General features: G+C 40.8%; 1 long non-coding RNA gene across 3 annotated transcripts in view; it reads left to right on the forward strand.

Moving 5' to 3' along the window:
* LOC137861298 (uncharacterized) overlaps window positions 1–24670 on the forward strand; it is a 77716-nt gene extending 53046 nt beyond the window's left edge. For 2 of the 3 annotated variants that reach the window (XR_011099531.1, XR_011099533.1), the window contains 2 exons: window positions 21360–21516; window positions 21814–24670. This is a non-coding gene — a long non-coding RNA (uncharacterized lncRNA). The remainder of the gene's footprint in view (window positions 1–21359; window positions 21517–21813) is intronic. The other variant, XR_011099532.1, reaches the window with a different exon arrangement.
* Window positions 24671–25113: the final 443 nt, after the last annotated feature.

Here is a 25113-nt window from a genome sequence, read left to right on the forward strand (position 1 = left end):
CCAAATTATCTAATCTGTTTCTATGACTGGTTGAAGTCTTTTTAATTATCAAGCAATGGCTGATCTTGCAAAATACCTTCTGGCCAAGAAGGGAAATTACAAAAACATCTGCATTTTGTGTTTCATTTGGATTTCTCTACTGCAAAATCGTATTATTATTTTTTTTTTTTCCTGTACTGTTTCTAGACTAACATGCAAAAGCCTTAGAGGGAAATTAAAGATTCCCCTTTTTCATCTATTTCTAAAAGACTAATATCTTACCCTGGTAATTTCTCTGGCTGCCATCCAACATGAATTCTGCTCTCTTCATTGCTCTAGGTAGTACTTCTGTTTTGATTTGTGCCGTCTGTACTTGGCACTTCCAAGAACTGAGTGCATCCCAGGCCCTTTGCTTTGGCTTGCGTGAGTCAGGCCAGTACATCACCTGGAAAGCATGTCAGAACTTAAAGGAGAGGTAGACTGATGGAAACCACTTCTTTGTGACCAACTGGTCTTTCTGTGTGCTTTTTAGGCAGAATCCATTCTAAAAAATGCCAGTCAGGAAAGGATCCTGGCCACAGACCTTAGCTCCAAATATGACTGATTCCTTTTCTTCCAGCATTAAAACTGGGAACATTGTTTCATGAGGACTCTAAAAGTAAAGACCTGTATGCTACAGAGTAAAAGAGGGGAAAAATGATAAGTATTTGAACTGTTCTGTATGACCAACATGATGAAAAAGGATTGAGAGCAGTTTGATTAATCTAAAATGGAGCTACAGATGAATGGCCAGCAATCATAATTATTAGGAGCATTTTTGAAGCTTGTGATTCCCTTTCAGCCAACCAATGTTTCACTATGAAAGTGGAAATATTGCATCTATAGATTTTTGTACTTTTAACCTTACCAATAAGCTCAGTATTGTTTTACATTTCTGTTCTTCTGTTGTGCGCTGCCAAAGTGGTGAGGGATATTTTTGTCCTTTGTGTCAGAAGTGACAGGGGATGCTGACACCTTGTTTCTTCCATGTATTATAAACTGTGACTTGTGGCCGAAGTTCTCCCACACTGGATCCTGTTCTTTCATGAACTGAATTCCTACAGTGAGCAGCAATTCTGTACTGAAATTTAAAAAATACATGCAGGGCTTGAATGTTACCAACTCTTCTTGATTTACTGCCTATAATAAGTAAGTAATAATTAGTAATAATATTTTCTCTCTCTACTATTGATTTCAAAGTGCTTCTGCAAAAAATAAGCAAATTTTACACAAGTTAAAACTTGGCAAAAGCTGCAGTAGAGGTAGGTAAATGCAGGCATTTTTCAAGCCTTTGCTAATCTCAGGAAGTTACGTTTCAAGATCTCGGTTTCTGTAGTCCACATGAACCTCATTAGGGTACTTGAAAGGGACACAGCCATTGGTGCTGGCCAGTCTCTCTCTGTCTCTCTCTCTCTTTATTTATTTATTATTATTATTATATATATATATATATTATTTTTTTTTCAGGAGTTTTATAGCAAGGCTTAGAGGACAGGTGCTATTTTCTCTTTATTGTAAATTACAAGATTAGGCTCTGATTGCTGGCTAATCTCTAATATTTGCTGAACAAAGCAAAGGAATTGCCTCCAGAATGCACTTTAGGGATAAGAAGATAATTTAGTTTTTCTGACTTGGCCTCCAAAAAACCTGGTGTTTTTCTCTTGAGTGCACAGTGAAGCACCTTGCCTAACCTGGGTTCCTACAACATTTGTATGAAACCACATAAGGGAATACCACTATCCCACACAATGATAGATTTGGGATAAAGGTCAGGCTACATCCCATTTCCCAACTTTTACCACCAGAAAGAGAGCTGCCTTGAGGTCTATTTTACTGCAGTTGGCTATCAAAGTGCCAGCAATCGTGTTTTCTGGTTCTTTGGCCATCCTCTTTTCCTCTTTGCTGTTATATCTGTGGGTGGAGTAAGATGCATGGTAGATTTGTGACTACCTAAAATTACTTTTGCTTCCTGCAAATTTTATAAAAACTGTTGTTTGAGTTTCCTGTCCAGCACAACTGGTCATTAGCCACAAATACGCACATGTGCATGCACACACAGAGGAATTTGTTATGTATGACTCTTTACTATAGAGATTTTTCAAAGTAAGGTAAAAAGCACATCTATAGTTTTTGCTATGTTAGTCTTTTCAAAGCAACAGCTTTTTGTGAACATCTGCAACCATATCATGTCAGCTGATTGAGTCATTGAAGAGGAGAATAGCTTTGGTTTAACTGGCAGCAGCAGGCCTCCAGATAACATTAATAACATCTGGAGCAAATACAAGCAATGTTTTCACTGTGATGAGGTTTGGTGGTTTTTTGTTAATCACAATCTGATGCTTGCTAAGCCTAAATATGGTGCTTGGAGAGCTTTCATGTTTGTGCCCTTGCTATTTGATAAATTACACTAATTTAGTCAACCTAAGCACTTTGATTTGAAGAATTCTGATAATTCTGAAGAGAAACATGGATGCCTGGATCCTAAATAACCTATTGTGCTCCTTTTCAAATGGTTGTATGCATGTGTGCCACCTGCTTGGACAAACCCTTTGAACAACTCAGTAGCTACCATGTCTTCAGGTATGCTCTGATACGGCCCATAGGAAATGGGTGTCTTCAGACAGCAAGGGCATAGGAAAAGAATGGTATTATGAGTATTGTACTTAGGCAATCCAACTGACGGGGGGAATTAGAGAAACTAGACAAGTAGAAATTAATGCAAAAGGAAAACAAACTGCTGTAGGCTTCCCTACAGCAAGATGTTTGATTGCCATATTAAGATGGGAAATGAGGAAATGTCAGATTTCCTTGGTTTGTGTGGCATAAATGGAGCAGATCACAAGGGCTAGATCTAATATTATTGGCTGGCTGCACATTTGGGCAAGCTTTATTGTGCTCTTTAACCCTAACTTCCAAGAAGCAGGTGGGAGAATTGCTTTTTCCCTGAAACCTACTCCTCACACTTCACCTTTGTGGTTACATCTGCCTGTTATAGAATATTTTCTGGCAATTGGACTAAAATCACCAGCTAAAGAAGAGTTTTTGTCAATGCTGATCGTTGCCATAAAGTGTAAGAAGAAGAAGAAGAAAAAAGGCAATGATAGCTTGCTTTTATTTATTTATTTATTTCATGATTACTTTGAATTTATTCAGCGAGTGTTTTTTTATGTTACTGTCCTCTGGGTTTAGTGAAACTGGCTTTCAGACTTTCCTTGTGTTCCTGAAATATACTTGGCTTCTGGCAGAAATGCTTATGAAGGATAAAGATGCTATTGGAAATGTCTTCACAGGGGTTCATTGCCATGATGATTTTATCCTCCTTTGCTTGTATAAATGTGGTGAGCTTTTACTTTTTAAGAGCTAAGCCATTACAGACCTAGATCATACCATTTATGTACAGTCAGAGAATCCTCAAGAGTTAATTCATTATTCCAGCTTGGGAATCTTGCCCTCAACAAACATTTAATACACATAACAATGTCTCTTGGCTGTGTGCACTTATGGTCCATCTGTTTGAATGGCATGGTGCCTGCTCCTTAGGGCACAGGTTCTAAGCGATGATGGGTTTAATTTGGCATGGTACATGAACAGCATAAATACCATCACCTCTTCAAGAGGTACTTTCTGTGAGCTGTATCATCTCATTAGGTCATTGAAGCCACTTTAAAAGTTATTATACACTTTGATACCTCATTCAGACTCTTGTAATATGACTAGGAGACAGAATTCAAAGCCATTTATTTAGGTTGGTGGTAATAGAGTTTATTTTCTAGATGTCAGTCAAATTAAATCCTCAGAGAATATGAAAATGCTAGGCACTCAATGTGACAAGAACATCAACATGTGATAACAATCGCAAGGGGTAAGACTGCCCTGGAGAAATTCAGCAATCTTCTCCATCACAAAAAACACGTTATGTACTTGTCAGTTACACCCATAACTTACTGACTGAATTGACTTCTTTTGAGTTGTTAGCACAAGAAGGTGTGTTATACCTGTCTGTGTTTTGAAAGTACACAGAATATGTTTGCTATGAGCAAGTATCATCTCTGAAGGCTACATCGAGGAACAGTAGTCAACCATGTGGATTTCCACAGCCCAGAATGAAGTTTCAGCTAATCTGTTGCTAAAAGCATGAATAATGTCCCACATAGTTGGTGTCAATATTTAGGAGATGTTAGAAACAGGCTCAGGAACTGGACTGGAATTGCTGGTATGCGTATCCACGCTTTGCTTCTGTTTCAGACTTCTTATGTGACTTCAGCTATGTCACTGGTGAGATTTAGGCACATGAAACATAGGCTTTCTGATTTAGCTGTTGTGCATTGGGTTATTCTCTGTAATAAAGGGACAATAACACTTCCTTTGTGGCAGTAGGCTATTCTGTTCCACTCTCATGACTACTAAGTATATCGGATTGTGTCCAATGTCCCACATAAATAAAATAGTCAGGGTTACCCAGTTCCCTGTACCCAAGTAATATGTATAGCTGCTATGAACTAGAATCAGAGTACAGAGTCAGATGCACATTTGACCTTTCTGTCCCATCAAATCATCCTCATACATTGGTTTAGGCATTAGTTGTTTTCCTCCCCCACACAGATGTTTTGTGATACTAATGGTTTTACTGGTTTTCTCAGTATTTAGCATGTGAAATATCTCAGAAGTGATGAAATCTTTTAAAGAAGTGATAAACATTTCAATTGTAAGAACTTCAATTTATTTGGAGTGTACATCCTCATAATACACACAAAATTGTGAACTCACTGATATATTGTTGGCTTTGTTTTGTTTTTGAGTAAATGTTTTTGAAAAAGTTAATGAGAATCTTCAGAAAGAACAACTGATCTGCAGGTAAGGAAATCGTGGGTGAGATATAAAAGATGTAGATAATATATTGGTTGAATATGAATCAGTGATCAAGCAACATGGTAGCATTCCTACCTTCTCAGTATACCTTAATGAGTCTCAGAAAATTGATAACATTTTAATGTCATTTTGACTGTCTTATTCTGGAGGTCAGTGTAATAGTGCATTGCATGATGTCAAATTACTCTTCTCACAGCTCGTGGATATAATTAAAAGTACAAGCACTCTGCTTTTGATTAAAGGAACTGAAAAGAGATAGCTTTGTTACTAAGAAAAATTGAGTTTCATAGAAATAATTTTGGGGCTTAGTTATGCTGTTGTTTAACCTCTTCTTTGCCATGAAACTACTTGTGCATGACTGCTTTGAATCAAAAGGCATCAGCAGACCAGATGCACATGCTGGTTCATCTGGGGACCTCTTCTGATATCTTTCCTAGCAAATACATCATGATCCAAGGTAGAGTGAATTTTGTAGGACCCAACTGGTAAAACAAGTCATCTGAGACTCTACAAAGCCTTTGCTGCTTGTCTCTCTCAGAGTTCAGCAATTAATTCATTGTTCCTATCCATAGTAATGCAGTAGTTTTACACAATTAAGATTGTGCTGAAATATACTTACAGATAGAGGAACGGGAAGCTTGATTATTCCTTCAAGGATACATTCCCCCAACTGTTAAGACTTGTTCTATTTATTTATTTATTTATTTATTTCAGACAGCAGAGGCAGAGTCCTCCTCTCTCAAGTCTCCAACTTCTCAAGCACTGATACTTAGCACCTCTGCTATGTGCCATGGTCCCAGCCCTTCGAGCGTGTGATTGCAGGAGAATCTCAGCTTTCAGTTAAAAAGTAAAATAAAGGGAAAATCTTTTTAGCTGATGCTGCCAAATAGGAAATGTAGCTTGAAATGTGATCCAAGTGGCTTAAGTGCGCATAGGGAAATAACAGGAACTCCATACTATTTTGATTTTTTAAAATTCATGGTTCTTAAGCCATGTTTGGAATTCCTAGGGATCTGGCTCATGATTTGTGAATGTGTCAAGCTGGCAGCACTGTGCTGTTTTAAGTTACCCAGATCTCACTTATTCACAGAATGTAGCTGCATGTCACAGCTGTTTTCCTGTTCTGTTTTCTCTTCTTCTGAGTTCTGAGCTGGAGCTGGATTAACCTAATACTTTTTGCACTGGTTTTGGCTGGATAGAGTTAATGTTCTGTCTAGCTCTTATGGTGCTGTGTTTTGTGTTTAGGATGAGAATAATGCTGATAGCACACCAATGTTTTAGCTGTTGCAGAGCAGTGCAACAACTCAAGGACTTCAGTAAGTGAAGTCAAGGACTTTCTGGCTTTTCGTGCTGTCCTTCCAGCAAGGAGGCTGGGGGTGTGCAAGAAGTTGTGACGGGACACAGCCAGGACAGTAGACCCAAACTGCCCAAAGGGATGTCCTGTAGCATACAGCATCATGCTGAACAATCAAACTGGATGGGGGTTGGCCAGGGAAGGGCAGCTGCTGCTGGGGACAGGCTGAGCATCAGTCAGTGGTTCGTGAAATTGCACTGTGCATCACTTATTTTATATATTCTTTTATCACTATTATTATTATTATTATCCTTTCATTTTCTGTCCTCTTAAACACTCTGTATATCAACCCCCAATTTTTTACTTTTCTTCTTTTTATCCCCTATTCTTTTCCCCATCCCAGTGCATGGTGGGTGAGTGAGCAAACAGCTGTGTGGTGCCTAGCTGCCGACTGGCTAAATCACGTGGTTTTCCTGTGAAATAAGCACTCTACATCTTGAGGTAGAAAACTTACTATGGAGTGAAAGACTTATGAGTAAGGAGCATTTAAAATGAAAAAAAAAAAAAAAAAAGGGCTAAATTTTCTATCTGTATAAATTTATTATGAGTAAATGGTAAAACTACTTACAATGCCATGGCGTACAACATCCTGTGTCACAAGTTGGCATATAAGCAATTTACTGGTTAGAATAGCATTTATAATTACAGGAGATATTTGAACTGTTTTGCATCAATTTCCTTGTAGCAGTGCATTTGATTCAGGAACATTGGGATGAGGCTATCGGGCTCAATATTTTTTCCTCTCACTGATAATCATTTTTCCATGTAACTGAGATATTCCTTGCCATTAAGCAGCAATTGGTCAGACCAGCCTGGAGAAGCTCTGATTTCTTCTGTGCACACAAGGGGTGCTGCTTCTGCCAGCAAGGAGGGTGGGTGGGTGGATGGATGCCATAGACACAGCAGCTCTGCGTGTTTGTTAGTCTCTTAGCACATGGGGCATGTTAAACTGCCAAGCAGTAGGAAATGAATTAGGTCAGCCAACATCTCTGCACTGTGGTTTGAAGGTTAAAAAAAGACTTTAAAACACTTTCCTGGGTGTAGAAATCGTATAGTCTGTTTTGCTGCTGAAGCAGGTTTGGAGGAGAGCCAAAAAAAATCCCTGTGGCTATAGATTGTTCAGAAGAGAGATCCCTTGTTCTTGTGGACTGACAGGTATTTTCAATTTTTTACAGCATGATTGCATTACTCAAAGTTACCCAGATTTATTTCCTCCTGCTGGAGGCACTTATTGGACACAGGGGTAGATTTAATTTTAATAGAGGTTTGGACCTGGCTGTAGTTATAGTACTATTAGTCTGGAGTGGAGAAGGGAAATCAAACTTGGATTGTTGATTTGCCTCTTGGCTGAGAGCTTATCAAGAGGGAAATAAATTTGCAGTAATAAAAGTTGTTCTTGACATTCCCTTATGCAGAGGAGGCAAAGGTGATGATTAAATGGAGGTTACACACTGAAACTTTGTAGCCACTGGAGGGGAGAATGGGACAGATCGGCATCCTACTCTGTCCTTTGTGTGCTCAGAGCTGCTGGACTTTGGCTTTATTATGGGCATAATATAAGGTGCCAATTTAAATTATTTATAGTTTATGATGACTAGTTCAGATACGAGTTTATGAGGACACCCATGGTTAGCCATTACACTCCTATTTGGATTTCTTTCCAGTCTGGTTAAACAAGACAGTAGGTTCAGATAAAAATGTATGCTCGAACCGAGTGGATTTTCCACACATGCTTGTGCTGAAGGTAAGAAGGTTTTCTGAGAAAACTTTGAAATTTTTAATTTACCGTCAGAATCTCTTTCTTTCATTGTTTTCTTTTTTTTTTTTTTTTATTTTTTCTTTTTTTTCCACAGAATAACAGAATTGAAGGGGTTGGAAGGGACCTCGAGAGATCATCGAGTCCAACCCCTCCTGCCAAAGCAGGTTCCTTAGAGCAGGCTGCCCAGGTGGGTGTCCAGATGGGTCCTGAATATTTCCAGAGAAGAAGACTCCACAACCTCCCTGGGCAGCCAGTCCCAGTGCTCCATAACCCTCACCGTGAAGAAGTTCTTTCACATGTTGGTGCGGAGCTTCCTGTGATCCATTTTTCAGCCATTGCCCCTTGTCCGGTCCCCACAAACCAATGAAAATAGGTTAGCCAAATCCCTCTGTCTCCCACACTTAAGATATTTGTAAACATTGATAAGATCCCCTCTCGGTCTTCTTTTCTCAAGGCTGAACAGACCCAGGTTGCTCAGCCTTTCAGATCCTCATAGGGAAGCTGCTCCAGGCCCCGTATCATCTTTGTGGCCCTCCACTGGACTCTTTCCAGGAGATCCCTGTCTTTTTCTGTGCCAGGGAGACCAGAACTGGACGCAGTTTTCCAGATGCATGATGAGTTGTCCGCACTGCTGGGGAGGAACAGTTAGGGATGTTCTCCTATTCCCAGAGGGAGAAGGAAGAAAAAGGGGCCAAACTCAGGGAGCACACAAGCCCTGAAGGTCAATGACAAGCCCTGAGACTTGTCCCCAACTAAAGGAGATCTGTAGGCCATTATCCCATTGCCAGGGGTAAGAGCACATAAAACCAGCCTGTTTCTGCATCTGGGCGCAGCCAATAGCGAGGCCGCTGGCACTTGTTGCACAGCATGGAGCTGTGGCAGCCGATGGGCGCCAGGAGGCCGCAGGGCGGGGCTGGCCTCCCAGGGCTGAGGCCTGGCGCAGTGCCTGGCAGGAGCCATGAGGCTTTCCTGACACCACCTCCAGCTCTGCCTCGCCTTGCCCCCGGCCCTCCAAGAGGCACGTTTTGGTGCTAGGAGCACGCAAACTGCTCCAGCAAGGTGGCAGCAGCATTGTGCAGGGCACGCTGACATTACCCTCTTCACCGACCTTGGTGTCTGCAAGGCTGTTTCTCATTCCTCCCTCTCTCCCAGCTGTTCTTCCGCAGAAATTTTTGTTTGTTTGTTTGTTTTTGTTTCTTTTAACCTTTCTTAAATCTGGCCTCACAGAGGTGCAAACAGTGCTTCTTGGCCTGGCTGTGGCCAGCAGCGGGCCCTTCTCTAACATGGTGCAGTTTCTGGATTCTTCTCGCAGAACCCACCCTGATGGCCCCCCGCTACCAAAACCTTGCCACGTAAACCCAGTACATGAGGCAAGAGAACTCGGAAATGGTTTGAAAGAGATTTATAGCAGCATGACAGAACATGGCACCTCCTAGTACAAAAAAGACAGCTCTACGTGAAATGATCGGTTGGCAGATCGAAAACAAACAGAAGAATGTGCTTCTTCACACGTCAGGCACGGAGCTGTTGGTCTGGCTGCAGACATGGTAGATGCCAAAAAGTGCCTCATTGTAGAAAACACCAAAAGCTGCACGATGCAGAACTCCTTAGCGCCGACTAGAAGAAAACACCAAAAGCTGCATGATGAAGAAGTCCTCAAGGGCCTTAGTGAAGAAAGCACCAAAAGCTGCACGATGAAAAACTTCTCAGGGCCTGGAATGAGGAAAAAAACAAACCAAAACAAAAACACTAAATGCTAGAAGACGAAGCACTTCTCAGAGGTTGGAAGGTGAAAACAACACCAAAAGCGGCATGATGAAGCTCTCATCAAGGAAAACATGTCGAAGAACCCCAAAGGCTGGATGGTGAAGAACTCCTCAGGGCCAAGTAGAAGAAAACACCAAATGCTGCACGATGAACTCCTCAGGGCCGTAGTGAAGAAAACACCAAAATCTGCACGATGACACATTCCTCTGGAGTCCCAAAGTGAAGAGAACCACAAAAGCTGCGCGACGAAGAACTCCTCAGGGACCACAAGGTGAACAAAACACAGAAAGCTCCACGAAGAATAACTCCTCAAGCGCCACGGTGAAGAAAATGCAAAAAAGCTGAATGATGAAGTGCTCCTCAGGGAAAACGTGGTGTGGGGAAAACCCCCAAAAGCTGCATGATGAAGAGCTCCTCAGTGACGTGGTGAAGAAAATACCAAAAGCTACTCAAGAAGGCTGCAGGGGAGAAACACCAAAAGCTGGACGATGAAGCTCTCCTCAGAGGAAACGTGGTGAAGAGATCCCGAAAAGCTGAACTATGAAGAACTCCTCATGGACAACAATGAAGAATATGCCAGAAGCTGCATGCAGAAGCTCCTTGGGACCTGGAATGAGGAAAAAAAAAACAAAAAACAAAACAAAACAAAAACAAAACAAACAAAAAAAAAAAAAAAAAAAAAAAAAAAACACAACAAAACACAAATGTTAGAAGACGAAGCACTTCCCAGGGACTGGAAGGTGAAAAAAACACCAAAAGCTGCATGATGAAGCTCTCCTCAGGGAAAACATGGTGAAGAACCCCAAAGGCTTGGATGGTGCCGAACTCCTCAGGGCCGCAGTGAAGAAAACACCACAAGCTGCACCACGAAGCTCTCCTCAGGGGCCAAAGTGAAGAGAAGCAGAAAAGCTGCATGCTGAAGAACTCCTACAGGTAAACGTAATGAAGGGAACCCCAAAAGCTGGACGATGCAGAACTCCTCAAGGGCCGCAATGAAGAAAATACCAAATGCTGCTCGACAAAGCAATCCTCAACGACCGAAGTGAAGAGAACCAGAAAAGCTGCGCGACGAAGAACTCCTCAGGACTGTAGTGAAGAACACACCAAAAGCTGCACGCAGAAGCACACTTCAGGGGCCACAGGGAGAAGAAACCCCAAAAAGCTCCATGAAGCATTTCTCCTCAAGCGCCACAGTGAAGAAAACACGACGAGCTGAATAGCGAAGCCCTCCTCAGGGGAAACGTGGTGTGGGGAAAACCCCCAAAAGCTGCATGATGAAGAGCTCCTCAGCGACGTAGTGAAGAAAACACCAAAAGCTGCTCAAGAAGGCACTCCTCAGAGGCTGCAGTGGAGAAACACCAAAAGCTGGATGATGAAGCTCTCCTCAGGGGAAACGTGGATCCCAAGAAGCTGAACGATGAAGAACTCGTCATGGGCCGCAATGAAGAATACGCCAGAAGCCGCACACAGAAGCACTCCTCAGGGCCTAGAATGAGACAAAAAAACACCAAATGTTAGAAGATGAAGCACTTCTCAGGGACTGGAAGGGGAAAACAACACCAAAAGCAGCATGATGAAGCTCTCCTCATGGAAAACACGGTGAGGAGAACACCAAAGGCTGGATGGTGCAGAACTCCTCAGGGCCAAGCAGGAGAAAACACCGAATGCTGCACGATGAACTCCTCAGGGCCGTAGTGAAGAAAACACCAAAATCTGCAGGATGACGCATTCCTCCGGCGTCCCAAAGTGAAGAGAACCCCAAAAGCTGCACGACGAAGAACTCCTCAGGGACCACAAGGTGAAGAAAACACAGAAAACTCCACGAAGAATTACTCCTCAAGCACCACAGTGAAGAAAATGCAAAAAAGCTGAATGATGAAGCGCTCCTCAGGGGAAACGTGGTGTGAAGAACCCCAAAAGCTGCACAATGAAGGCATCCTCAGTGGAAACACAGTGAAGGAAACACAACAAGCTGGACGCAGAAGCACTCCTCAAGTTGCAGTGAAGAAAACACCAAAAGCTGCTCAGGAAAGCACTCCTCAGAGGCTGCAGTGGAGAAACACCAAAAGCTGAACGACGCAGAACTGCTCAGGGCTGCCGTGATAAGAACACCAAAAGCTGCACGACGACACCCTCCTGCGGGGTCACACAGTGAAGACCACACCGAGAGCTGCACACAGGAGCACTCCTCAGGGGCCACAAGCAGCCCAAAGGCTGCGCCTTGCCCGTGCGCCACCATCGCCGGAGTGCCGCAGCCCCAGCACACCCAGCACCATGGCACCCACCCTGCCCTGTGACACCTCTGCTCCATCATAGTCAGGCGCTGCCCCATTGGCTGCCTGCCTTGGCGCCTCTGGGCACAGCCAATAGCGAGGCCGCTGGCGCTTGTTGCTAGGCAGCATGGAGCTGTGGCAGCCGATGGGCGCCAGGAGGCCGCAGGGCGGGGCTGGCCTCCCAGGGCTGAGGCCTGGCGCAGTGCCTGGCGGGAGCCATGAGGCTTTCCTGACACCACCTCCAGCTCTGCCTCGCCTTGCCCCCGGCCCTCCAAGAGACACGTTTTGGTGCTAGGAGCACGCAAACTGCTCCAGCAAGGTGGAGGCAGCATTGTGCAGGGCACACTGACATTGCCCATCAGTCAATCCCTCCTCTGTCCCCAGTGACACAGAGTACGCTGCCCGCTTAGCCGTGCTGCCCACAGACATGAAATTGGGTCCTCGGTGTCCTGAAAAGGTACAAACCAAAGCCAGTTCTGTTGACACAGCCCACAGGACTACACTCGGTTAAACCATGCACTGTGAGAATGCCAGTCTCTTTCTTCCTCACCCAAACTGCTCATTGCCAGGTAGCTTTTGCATCAGCTTCTTGCAGAACTGGATCTTCAGTGTTCGTACAGCTCTGCAAAGCTTCCGCTCTGCAAACTTATGAGTCTGTGGACTGTGGAAGGACCAAGGCCCCACTATGCAACTTGCTGTTCGATGTCGTCTTCAAAACCAGGGGTTCTTATCGATGCAAGCCAGGTCTAGAAAGACTGCATCTTCCTCTTTTCAATTGTTAGGGGTAATCCAAGTGTTAGAAGACTCTGGAAACATTGTATTAATGGAGCTGTTACTCCAATAGGTTAAACAGAAGATAGAGAAACCTAGGCGTTGTGGGGCTCGTTTCACAGAATTGTAGGGGTTGGAAGGGACCTCCAGAAATGATCGGGTCCAATTCCCCTGACAAAGCAGGTTTCCTAGAGCAGGTTGCACAAGTAGGCGTCCAGACAGGGCTTGAATATCTGCAGAGTCCACAGCCTCCCTGGGCAGCCTGTTCCAGTGCTCTGTCACCCTCACCGTGAAGAAGTTTTTTTGCATGCTGGAGCGGAACTTCCTGTGCTCCATTTTGTGGCCATTGCCCCTTGTCCTGTCCCCACAGACCACTGAAAAGCGCTTGGCCATATCCCTGTGTCTCCCACACCTCAGGTATCTATAGACATTGATAAGACCCCCTCTCAGTCTTCTTTTCTCCAGGCTGACCAGAGACAGGTCTCTCAGCCTTTCCTCCTAGGGGAGATGCTCCTGTATCCTGTCTGTGAGCCTCCGCTGGACTCTTTCCAGGAGATCCCAGTATTTTTTGTACTGGGGAGCCCAGAACTGGACACAGTACTCCAGGTGAGGCCTGACCAGGGCAGAGTAGAGGGGCAGCATCACCTCCCTTGACCTGCTGTCCACGCTCCTTTTAATGCACCCCAGGATCCCGTTGGCCTTCTTGGCCACCAGGGCACACTGCTGGCTCATGGCCAACCTGTTGTCCACCAGGCCCCGCAGGTCCTTCTCCGCAGAGCTCCTCTCCAGCAGGTCATCCCCCAGTCTGTACTAATACTTGCGGTTGTTCCTTCCCAGGTCCAGGACTCTACACTTGCTCTTATTAAACCTTATTTGGTTTCTTCCTGCCCAGCTCTCCAGCCTGTCCAGGTCTCGCTGAATGGTAGCACAGCCTTCTGGCATGTCAGCCACTCCTCTATCTCTCAAAGTTCTGTAGAATAACGAATGCAAACCTAGACTGGCTTAAATGGAAAATCACAGGTAACAACTGTGCTTATGCACACATAATCAGTAGTTTTGTTCTCATGAAGACTACCACAAATGCTTTCATGACCTTATTAATGTCACTCTGTGCAGAGTTATATTTGCGTATCAGTAGTGTAACATTAAAGGCCATTCGACTGCATTTTGTCTGCTGCTGGAATCAGGTAATTACATAATCAGGTTATTACACAATAAGCTTGTGTAGAAGCTGGTGATGAATGTGCAGTATGGTTGGTAGCCTGCACTGTCCTGGTAGAGCAGGTGGTACACACCTAAGGTACAACTGGCCTGAAAAGGGAGCAACTGGAACTCCTGTTGAGGTAGTGCTTCTGAAGGGGAGAACAAGCTTACTGTCTTTCACACTGAAGGGTGAATTTGTGAACGCAGAAATACAGCCCTTGGACTTCTTGTCTACACAGAGGTGTTCTGTGTCTTTTCTTTTACATGGCTGAGTTTCTGTGCTTTTTTTTCATTTCAAAGTGTTTTTTTTTTTTTTTTTTTTTTTTTTTTTTTTTTTTTTTTTTTGTGCTGTGTTGTCCATTAAACATAAGTTGGTAGGGCTACTTCTTGCTTCAAAGTTGTAGGACTTACGCAGAAGTATTGCTTAAAAGATGGAATCTTAGGAAGTCATAGAGCCCAAGGAGGTGCCAGTTGAACTGTGTACTACTTCAGTTGTTTGTTTAACCTATCTTTAAAGATTATCCATGACAGAGACTCCATAACTTCTGAAGCAACGTGCTGCTCTCTCCCTACGTTTAGAAATATTTGCCTTATGTCTAATCCTCTTACTTACTGTTTTATACACAAAACACATGGAAAGTAGTGTATTCCCTTCTGTTTGCTCATCCTTTTGTATATTTGGAGGTTATCATCACAAAGCCCCATCACAGTCTCGTCTGGAATAAGCAGTTCTGGTCTTTCAATCATTCCTTGCAAGTCACGTTTTCTAGAAGTTAGAGATAATGTACTATATTGATGGGCCACATGGGAGGACAAGGCTGCTGAGTGAAATTCTGTGAGAAATTATTCATGCTCCAAGACGTGCTAATGAAATTTTTCATAACTTCATTAATATGAATTTAAGAGTGGTGTCATTTAAATTCATGAAAGTTTGCATTCCTTCTCTGTGGTGGTTAATGGAGTTGTTAGCTTAACTGAGAATAAGTGTTATAGCATAAAATAAAAGAAGTAGACAGAATGTGTATGCACTAGATGTAGCCACAACTGTGCCAGTAAAACAGAAGCCCATGTAGCAATGGCCTGGTGTCATCAGGGTGCCTATAGCTTGCTGGAGCTATAGAGTGTTGAGGTTCCACTCACGTCAAAAACATCAGTCTCTCCTTTTGTCGTAATCTCGCTCCAAAGCCTGTCTTTCTCATTACACTGATGATGCCACAGATGATGCAAGGTTTTAATGTTTTAGGTGTTAGGTTAAGAAGGCAAATGTGACTACTTGAAATTCTCTGTAAGAAGTATCTAGAGGTTTCTACTAATTTTGTATTAACATCTCGACTCAGATGTGTTGGCCTCCTGTCCTCACAAGCTTTTTTCCATTGTTGTCTTATCAGTTACATTAATGATGCAACATATGTGTACATTTTTTTTTGTTCTTGCCTCAGGATAATAGAACAAGATTGAGATTTTCCAGTGTAACATGAAAATAAATAGTGCTCTCTTTATTTCAATCTACTCCTTTTCATTTTTAGTGCTTCCTTACACACTTTCTTTCATTTTCCTCATTCATGTTTATTTTCTTATTTCTTCTCTTAACTACTCATAATTACTACTGTACAGAAACCTGGGGGTGCCCTGAATTGTAGAGGGAATTCAGAACCTTTTCATTATGAGACCTGCCAGAGGATAGGTTTGGACACTTTTTTACCTCTGGATACAGACAGAAGGACCAAGAGGAATAAAATTTGATCTCTCTTTAGAGAAATGAAAATGGATGAGCCATTCCTGTACGAAGCTTCTTCCCTTTACTTCTTTCTCTTTCCTCATCCCATGTGCCATATGTAGCTGGTAGGTAGAACAAGACCTCAATACTTTCTCAGCCAAGAAGCAGCTGTCTCTGTAATTTATTTCATAACTTCTTTGATGCTCCCACAGGAGGAATGGAAAGTCTGGGAGAGGCATGAAGACATTCTTTTCTGATAAAAATTAACGGAAGAGGAAGTGCTCACTGTTGTGTTCTTTAAGTGCTGGGCCAAGATGCTGGTCTGTTAGCAAATGCTTATCAGATGCATGCCGATTTCTTCATTCCTCAGGGTATAGGACTCTGTATTAACATATTATGTCCCTGTGGCTGGTATGTCTGGCAGGAGCCTGAAAAGCTAGCTTTGCAGACAGACTCTAATGTCTGAATTCTCTCTTACCCCTCTTTATCATATGGTCTGCACCTATTCTGCATAACAAAAATACCTTTATTGCTTTTTTCTGACAGAGTTGAACAGTCTGGTTTCATTTTAGGAAGGGCTTTGCTATGCTGTCTGAAGGATCTTGATCTAACTGTGGTTGTAAAATGTAGGGCTGGCCAGAATAGCCAGGTACTGCATGCAGGTTTCTCCCACGTAGTGGTGATGTACGTGGCCAATCCAACCATCCCTTATGGAGAAGCCTGAAGCTGTGTTTCAGACTTATTCGTTACTGCTGTCACTCGCACAAAGTGATGGGTTTGACTTTTACCTCACACGATAGAAAAGAGAATTTAGAGCAAGAAAAATGGTCCAAACTATTTGAATCTTGTTCCCAGTGGGATATATTGTTCTATGTTAATTCCTATTAAACTATCTGCAGGCAATAGACAAAAGAATTAGAAACACATAAGGAGATTGATATAGAGCTATGTAGCTGTTCCTGTTATAATTGATTTAGAATAATTGAATCATTTTCCTTTAGAAATCTCTTCTTCCACAGAACACTATAATATTCTGCAATACCTTTTGTTCCTTTAGCTAATAGAGCTATATAACAAATGTATATCTCCACTGGCAAATGCAGACCATTTGAACTCTAAAATATTAATTTTAAAAGTACCTATGGCTATTTTTAATAGTAATTTAAAATGATCCTAAAAAGCACATGTTGAGATAATGAGATCCATAAATATTGGTTGGCATTATTGATTCACATGTATTGCTTCCGTAGATTACTTCCATTTTCCACATTTCTTTTCATGTCTACACTAATCAGGGGCTTGGATTTTAAAGGTATTTATTTATACAGAGTCTTGCATAAATACAATGAAATAAAATTCTCCATTGGGAGCAGAATTAAACCAGGATTTACCACTGTGGAAAAATTCAATCCTTAATTTAGTTAAAGATTAAGGGGAAGTGTTTAATTTATTATATAAGCAGGGAAGGAATAACTTTCCCTTTTCCAAAAAACATGGGGGAGCGTTCCCTATTCCTGCAGTCTCAGCAGAAGAATCTCTGGGTAACGGAGAAGCAGACATGTACTGTAGGAATGAAAACTCATTTTCAGTGTAAACAAAGCAAACTGGTGCAGGCTTATCCAAGATGATGTCTCTCTGAGCTTCTGTGAGTGAGTAGCAGCTCCTGTACCAGCTATGGCCTATGATCAGGACACAAGAATTACTTTTACTGTGTTTCAGTGTGAATTCCACTTTCCCTCCCTCCTGAATTCTTATGTAATTTATCCAAGAAAACCGAGGCTTTACAAAATCAAGAAAAGAAACATGGACCTGATCTGCCCTGTGAACCTGAAGTGATTCAATTAGACACATTCATATTTCTGTGGGATGCTCATTTTCATGCCGGGATTTTTTTAGTTACGTACGAACCTTTCCCAAAATGATTTCGAGGTAATCAGAATAAGCCACATCAAAAGATTGCTCAGACAAGTGCCAGCTTTGAAGTATAAGTTGCCTGTGGCAGCTGTCCTGCATTAACAAAGTGCATCCTCATTAGGAAAAGTGTTCTCACCACATAACTGCTACTAACTAGTCACCTACTACTGAATAAGTACTAGTGAAGAGCTTTTAGGTTGTTACAGAGGTTTTGAATTATAGTCTTTGCTGGATTTAAGTGCTGTCATTTGAAGTGCCACCATACTTGCTGTTACTCCCACTGTTCTGCATTGCAGGCAGGCTAGGGGTAGGAGAAATCAACATCTTCCAACACTTATCATTATTTTTCAAAAGCAAACCTGGGCTGTATGGGTAGCTGATTAGATTAAATTCTGAAGGAAGCTTTAATATCCAAAAGTATATTCACTTTCTACCAGTTTTACATTCTCTCATTTCACTTCTGCTAGAATTGTTTTAGAATGTATGACTCAGATAAAGAGCGCTTTTATTTTTAAAGAAGAGATTTATCTTGTGATGCTTTGAGATTCCTAAAACTCATATTTAAAAAATGTTAGCTCTGTTTCTGCATTATGGTGCAAATGCAGTAATGAGCCTGAATTCAAAGCCAATGCAGTTTATGCACTTTTTTGTATCATTCAGGATTTTTTTCTTTCTTGTATACGCTTATCATATGGACCATGATCTCCACCCAATTAAAAGTGACTTACAAAGATGGGACTAATATGATGGGCAATGGGACGTATTGTTTGCATTGAACCCCTGCCTGTCAGAGTTTAAATTTTTAATGTAATGGGAGCAGTTTTTATATGGAACTAGTCTTTGTGTTTGCTGTCTGCTTTCAGACTGGCAGGTTGAAATATTTGCAGTGCATGTTTTCCATTCATAAACTTTCTTCTCAACAAGGTAAAAGAAAAACATAGTGACAAATCTTATGTGGAAGAGACAGCGTCAGCATTTTATTTTATTGGACATTGACAATACAGTATATCACTAAAAGCAGCTTTAGAGCCTAGGAAACAGCGCTATTGATCTCCTGGAGTCTTGTTGCCAGAAATTGTATTAAAAACCTTAGTACTATGATGTGTAGCCTCATGGTTGCAATGTAGCCAAGAATGGCCTTTCCCAGAGATGAACAAGCTAAGAGTTCCCGTGGCATGGTGAATTTATTGATGGAGGTCTGTTGCCTATTTGCTGCTCTTATATAAACTAAGTCATTGAGTATCAAGAGGAAGACTTATACTTTCAGATTTTATGTGTTTTCAAAGAAATTCTCCAGAGGTAGAACATTTTATGCACTGTTGCCTGCCTCTTCTTACCCCTCTCCCGGTTTCAAACTATGCAAAATATAAATTATATTTTTATCATTTATTTATGACTTATTTATCATCTACTTTAAAAAACTCAGCTATAGAAGGTGAATGAAAATGTATGCTAAGATAACAACTAAATGATGGTTGGATTGTCTGTACCAGAAAGTTTATTATACTTTAGTAGTATTACAAGTTACTTGGCAAAATGTGCTGTTACGTGGCTAGAGATGCAAAATTAATAAATACCAGTGAAATGAGTTGTTCTAGATTCATACTTGTTATTTGAAATCAAAACTTGAACCTCTAGTAAAAGGGGTTAAATAGCACATTTAAAAATGGCTTTTTATTTAGTTTGAATTTAAGAAGAAATATTGCATTCGCTATATAATTTAAATACAAGTTTAAATCATTTATTACTGTATAAGATTTTAAATCTTTACATAATCCATAATACTTTCAGTGTTGAAGCAAGTCCATGAAGAAATAATTCATAAATGCATACAGGTTTGGAAGAGTACGAATAACTTTATAATTCCAGTATTGGTTTAAAAAATGGATGAGAAGCTTACTTAGCTTCCTAAAAACCTTTCTTCCTTTGTTTCTTTGTAATTTAGGGACAGATTTTCAGTATGCCATCACCTGGAGAGGGAAAAAAAAAAAAAAAAAAGTAGGGTATTCAGAAGTTCCTTGTTTCGTGCTTCTGATCATAGATATATAACTTCAATGTTTTTGAACTGCCCCTCAACATATTTATTTGTATTATTAGGCAGAAGGGTCTGTCAGTAGTGTTTTTGTAAACCTTATTTTTAGCTACTTTTAAAAACATTGCCCAGTGTCTGTTTTAGAGATTCTACCTGTGCAAGCTATTAATTTTATTTTCACGTAAACTTTTTACAGTCTAAGCTATATAAAACAAAGTAAGAAGAGCTTTTATATATATATATATATATATATATAAATATTTTTTGAAGTGTCATGAATATAGCTGTGCTTTGTTCCTATACTGCTTCAGTGAAAGTGAACTGTTGCTATTTCTTGTGTCCTTGCCTGTGGACGAATGTGTTTTGGTAACAATTAGAGATAGGTAGTTCCCTCATGCTAAATACCTAAAAGGTCCTTTGTTTCTACTTGGAACTTGGAAATGGAACAGGTACAAGAAGAAAAAGACTATGAGAAAAAAAAAAAAAAAAAGTTAATAAAATCTGTTCCAGTTTCTCAATTAAAGTCTTAGACAAATACAAAAGGTTTTAGTGATTTCTTTTTTCTTCCCCTGTGATTTTTCCTTTTGTGTGCCCCTCTAATAAGAATGTGTAATTGTTTTCACACAAATGTGTGCTTTCATACAGCACTTCAAAAGCCATTCTGATTTATTAGGCTGACCTCTTAAGAATTGTGACTCTTCTTTCCCATGTGCTTGCATGCCCCTTTCTAAGCTACAACATAACTGGAAAGCATCTGAATTAAAAAAAAAAAAAAAAAGGCTTTATTCCCAATAACCACTATGATTTGTATTCATACATCACTGACTAAAGTTAGAATTACTGCTCTATAGATTTCAGCACTTCATCTTTTTAGCTTTCATTTCATTCTACATTGATTAGGAAAAAAAGTATTTCTACTCAGAAAACAAAAACCTCCCCATCCAGAATTCAGATCTACTTCTAATCATTGGAGAAGTGGAAACACTGATGCATGTTGGTGCCATTAATAATATTTGAATGTGCTCCAGGACTTTGTCAGCAGTGATCTGTTTTATGCAGATGACTGAGTGCAGCATTTTAACCAGGTATTCAGCATGTTTTTATTAGCTATTGCCCAGAAAACAGAATATAAAACAACCATAAGAAAATTGCTTTTCTTAAAAACCTCAAGAAAATAACAAAATACACCCCAAAACAAACATCCTCACCCCCCAAAGTCCTTTCAGTGTAAGATATATTCATGAAGTGCAGAGAGCTGGGATTCCAGCTTTTCATACAGAATATGCATCTTCATATTTCTATTTATACCCTTTCATCTATTCTCTTCCCTGTCTCTTCAACTGTCATACAAGCTCTGGAATTTGTATTTTCAGGTTATTGTTTCTGCTGTGTTTCTCCTCAGTGGAGTGCAATGGTAGATTGTACCATGAGGAGTCTAGATCCTCAGGTAGACTTTAGCCATATGGAACACAGACTCGACCTTTCATTTCTGTCAGTGTAAGCAAGGCTGTAGCATGGGAAGAGAACAGCCATGGGGTAGACACAGTCATAGCTGTGCTCTGTATTCATGCTGTGTTCTATATCTTCCTCTGTCTGTCCTACAAACTGGAAACATGTGGTAATCATGTCTGTGGATTTTGTTATTGCTGTATCCTCTAATTCTGTTTTATTTGTAATTTTAGATGGACTCAAAGCTTTAGACCCAGATTTACAGCAACATGGTGTGCTGTTGATTTCTCACAAAGAAGTCATCAAAAACACAGCTCTAAGAAGCTTCTGCACTGAAAGAAATGACGTGTTTGCAGCTCAGAAGCTAAGGAAGTTGCCAAAAACCATAAGGTAATTTTTTAAATGAAAACACATTATTCTCTTTCTGAAGCATGGCTGTATGTTGGGCAGACTCTCAGTAAGAAAGCTTAGGGGAGAGTGTGTTTCCCCTATAGGGAAAAGACAGCTACTAACTCAGAGCGTTTTTATCCAGATAAAGCAACAGTTTTCCTTCTTTAAACCCATTTATAACTTGGAGAGTGGAGAGTGTTTTTTCTGTTCCACTCTAGGGGTGGAAAAACAGTGGAAAGAGTTCAAAGAATCGCTAAATTCCTTGAAAAAGTTTAATGGAACTGAACGTATTTCTAGGAGATGGGATGTATACACAGAGGACTAGAAGGGAGAGCTGTAGTTCTGTCTGCAGTCACCAGAAGAACAGGGAAGGATGGCTGCAGAGTACCAACTACCATGTGGACACACGGATCTCTTCTAAACTGGAAGTGGGACTGAGAAACACCCAGTTTCACTGTGTCCTGAAGGTAGTATGCACTGTAGCTTTGTTTAGAAAGTGTCAGTGTAGGCCTTTTGTTAGAAAAGGTGAGAGAAAGTAATAGGAAGTATCAGTAGTATTCCTTCAGACATAAGTGTTTGTGGAGAAAGGAGTCTGTGTGCCAATGCAAGCTCTTGCTGTTAAAGAGAGATGTCTTTTACACACTTAGTGCAGGAAGATGCAGGAAAATTATCTTGGTGTGCTGGGTCTGTTTCACAGGTCAGTGGGACAGGAAGGTGAGGCCGTGACCTCCTCTCTAGCCCAAGTTACTCTGTGGACTGTGCAGTCTTAGCAGCACGTGGAAGAATGTCATCATAACCCAACATCTGTTGGTCAACTGTTTGCATAGCTCCTTCCTAACATGGCTTTAGCGGGGTGATTAGGGTTAACATCCTCATCTGGTAGCAGGACCTTTTGCTTTATGACATGAAAAGGTGTCCAGCTCTGCTGAGGAGCTTCACACAGACTACAGTACACAAAGAGCAGCTACCTCTTCATCCAACCTGGGCACAATCATAATAGTACTTCTGGTTAAGAGAGTAGTCAGAAAAGTATTTGAGACTGTTGTCTTAACCAGAGTCACTTGTAATTGTGACCTGATTTTGAAAGGTTTGGGGCACCCTTCAGAGGAAGTTTAAGATGTAACAGCCATAGGTAGTCGCTGTCTTTATGGAGTTAAGAGATTAACACGGAGATAGTAATTTTACAAAGAATTAAAAATAATTGTTTGCAATGATTAAAAGGACATTTATTTGACAGTGTCCCCTAAAATTGTCTATGTGATTACCCATTTTACAGATGCAATTTCTGGTCTAACATTTTTGCTATCACAATCAACTGACTGCAATTAGTGAGGAAGCATGAGAGTTATTTAGACCACACAAGTAAGGCAGTTAGCTTGCTGGCCACTAAGATTAGTCCTTGAAAAATGGCATGAATACAAACATGAGGGTACAAATATTTTTATTGCCTCTTTACTCTGTTTTATTTTTCCTTCTCTTTCCTCCCTCCTTCTTCCAAGACGGAAAAGTAGATGTAAGCCTCTGCTGAGGCACAGCTGAAGTTAAAAAACAAACAATAACAACAACAAAAACACAAAGTAACATCAAAAAGACCAACAAAACAAACAAAAAACAACTTCCTAATTCACTGCAGCATTTGTGCATAACCAAGACGTTATGTTTCATGTTATGTGGTACAATCACTGATCCCTGAGGAGTTCACACCTTGTGTGTTCTTCCCTTTCAAACTGTTAACATTTTACCAATCCCAAGTGAATACATAAATCTCTGGGACGTTTTGAATGTGGTACCATTTTTTAGACTTTGCCAGTGATTGGGCTGAGCAAAACTGTATTCTTCCTTATTCATAGGGCCACACACATTCTCGTTTTGAAAACAATTTCAATGTGTAATGGAAACATTAAGATTTGATGCAAAATGGAATAGTCGTGTTACCTCCATGCAGTAGCTCCATGTTCCTCACATCACCTCAAAATTCTGTCACTTGCTATGTGACAGAACTGTGGCCTTGCTTTGTGAGGGCAGGATTAGTTGCTGGTTTGTTAGATGCCCCAGTGCTATGCACTTTTCATTGTTTTTAATAACTGTTGAACTGTGAGGAGAAGGTACTTTACAGGAAAAGAAAGCTAAGGAGGGAGATACTTAAATCAAAGTTCCCCAAGCATATAGTCTCTTCTCCTAGCAAGAAAATAGAAAATGTATGCAAATGTAGAAAATTTGTGAAAATGTATGAAATATCTTTTGGAAACTCATTTGGAATTAAGATTTTCTTACTGAAATCTTTAAATTAAAGTGTTCAGGTTCATAGTTCCGTATGTTTATGTGATTTAAGGACTGGGAAGATGCTATCAGCATCTTCACTTCCTACGGCCAATAGCTCAGGAGGAAAAATGAATGAGTTAATTGAAATGTGTATGTTGCTATTATTGAATCCTGTTCTGTTTTAGGAATCAAATTACACAGATCTTAACATTGAGCAATAGATCTGCTGCATAAACAAGCCAGCTACGGTGACTTCCTCAGCTACTTCATATAGTATTATAGGACAGAGCTGTTGTATTTTTATTCACTCCAGTCTTCAGATTCTACTTAGTCCTTACATCTTTTCCTGAAGTTCATAATTTTCTTTGATTCTTCTTTATTTCCTTCCACTTTTTCTGTACATTTTCATGCTGTAGTTGTTTCCATCTCTTTCTCTTTGGTGTTACAGAAATGGATAAAACATCTGGATTCACATCTTAGAGGCATTTTATATCTGTATAGCACTTTTAACTTCAGTATAATTGTTCCTGATTTACTCTAATGCAAAAGTGATTGGAGCTAGGCTGCCAAAACAACTATTATAGTGTAGCTGTAGTAATATCAGTGTAGGTAAAGGAACTTGCTGGTTGCGTGTATTTGAAACAGTTCTTTTCCCTGCCAAAATCTTCAACTGTGGTAAAGATCTATAAAGAAGTACCATCAAATAAACAAACTTTATTTGGGGCAATTTGAATGCATGTGAAAATCTTCCCCAACTCATCTTGATTTAGGCACCCAAAATCAATGGATGGTTTTAGCAGCTCTCTTTTAGCAGACCTATCTTAGACTATCTAAAAAACATGCAAAACTCAACTCATACAAGCATATTGCTGAATACTTGTTCAAGTGCCCCTTGTGAAGACATGTCAGCAATCCGGTGAGTACTGGTGTTTTGGGGAAGTGTGTTCTGCTGGAGTACAACTTCAGCTGAAGGGTGCTGTGAACCTTGCTTTCAGCAGCCAAAGCAAAGCAGTCCGATTTCCATCCAACAGGCTCCCCCACCCCCCCTTTTTGTTATAGTTTTTTCTTATAGTGCCAAGTCTCCAATGTCTCATGCCTCTAAAAGCACCAGGAGTTTAGGGAGAAATAAAATCAGACACTATACAGTGTCTCTCAGTTATTGTGCAAAAGATTTTAAATTCTCTTAACCTTCCTAATAAAACAAAAACAGTTGCCATAGATTTGAGAGTAGACAGCAAGAATTCCAAATTTCTCAACAAAGAACAAAAACATCTTAAGTGACCTTATCTAATTTCAAAATAATATAATTTTTTTTTTGGGGGGGGGGAGGGTTCC

Source organism: Anas acuta, chromosome 9 (assembly GCF_963932015.1).
Source record: "Anas acuta chromosome 9, bAnaAcu1.1, whole genome shotgun sequence".
In the NCBI taxonomy this organism is placed as follows: domain Eukaryota; kingdom Metazoa; phylum Chordata; class Aves; order Anseriformes; family Anatidae; genus Anas; species Anas acuta.